Raw genomic sequence first — 1,334 nt, forward strand, 5'->3', positions numbered from 1 at the left:
TACAGCTTGTTCATACGAGAAATTAGAAAAGGAACTCACATCGGCCTTGCAATTCATTCTCTAGGTTATGATCTATATGACTGTGTCAAATGTTTGGGTGGAGCACTGAGGTTGGATTGTGGGTTTTTTTTATTGGTGATTAATTGACACCAGTTTTATTCTGTTTATTCTGTTTTACTTTGCTATATTTTAATCATGTAAAGCACTTTGCATTGTCCCTGTACTGAATTGTGCTATATAAATAAATTTGCCTCGCCTTGCCTAGTACAAACATTGCTCTAGCAGTGAAACATCACCCTCTGAATTTTTTATTTATTTTTGTTTATCTAATACGAAAAGTACCATTAAGATTGAGAACCTCTTTTTTAAGGGAGTTTTGGATCTGATGTGTCTGATCAGTCGTACGTAGCTATAAATCTGCTAACATCTCTTCTAGGTAAACTTGTGACTTTGTTTTGGGGGGGGGTGGGGTTGTCTGTTTCTTTGTGTGCTCGTTTGTTCAAAACATTACCAAACTGTTCTACTATTTTTAAAGTGCTGCTGGCTTTAATTATTTGTAATGTTTCATTTAATTGTTGCTAAAATAATCACTGACTTTATCCGTTTTTAATTGGTGCATAACTATTTAGGAAATCAAGGTTTTGTTGAGGCATTTTTTTGCCTTATGTAGTTTCTGTAATTAGTTTTTTAAAAGTGACCTGTGCACTTAACTCATGAAACAAAAACAATGTGTTTTTTCTTTCTTTCTTTCTTTTTTTTTTTTTTTTTTTTTTTTTGAGGAGGTGTTGAATATATTTAGACTTCAGGACAGATCCAGACCATCTGTTTCCCTGTTCCAACTCAGAGCTAAGCTCCTTCCTTGATGCTGTCTGTCTGTCGCTTTCTAATAGCCAAACATAATTAGTTTCTTCCAAATCTGGATGACAAATTGATTTTTATTTGATTCCTATAGTGTTAATGCATTAATTTCACCTAGTTTGTTTTATTTGTAAATAGTATAAAAGAAATAGAAGCAGTCGCTTGAAGGAAGACTAAAGTTAAAATTCAGACTCACGTCATTCTTTTAGCTTTTTCTTACAACCTTTCCCTTTGCCTTCTTGTCTCGTCTCGTTTTGAAAAAGTTAACATCCTCGCTTACTGTTTCCTGTCGCCAGCAGCTGCTCTACTTCTCTCTTCATGCTTCTCTCTCTCTCTCTCTCTCTCTCTCTCTCTCTTCCATCGGGCCCATGAGTGACAGCACATGTGCTGGGGTTCATTGGAGGCCTGCTGCTGAAATTCTAGCCCCCTTTACCCCACGACTGTGAGACATATCCCAGCTATGGACAGGGTGGAGC

The sequence above is a fragment of the Fundulus heteroclitus genome, chromosome 4, assembly GCF_011125445.2.
Source record: "Fundulus heteroclitus isolate FHET01 chromosome 4, MU-UCD_Fhet_4.1, whole genome shotgun sequence".
In the NCBI taxonomy this organism is placed as follows: Eukaryota; Metazoa; Chordata; class Actinopteri; order Cyprinodontiformes; family Fundulidae; genus Fundulus; species Fundulus heteroclitus.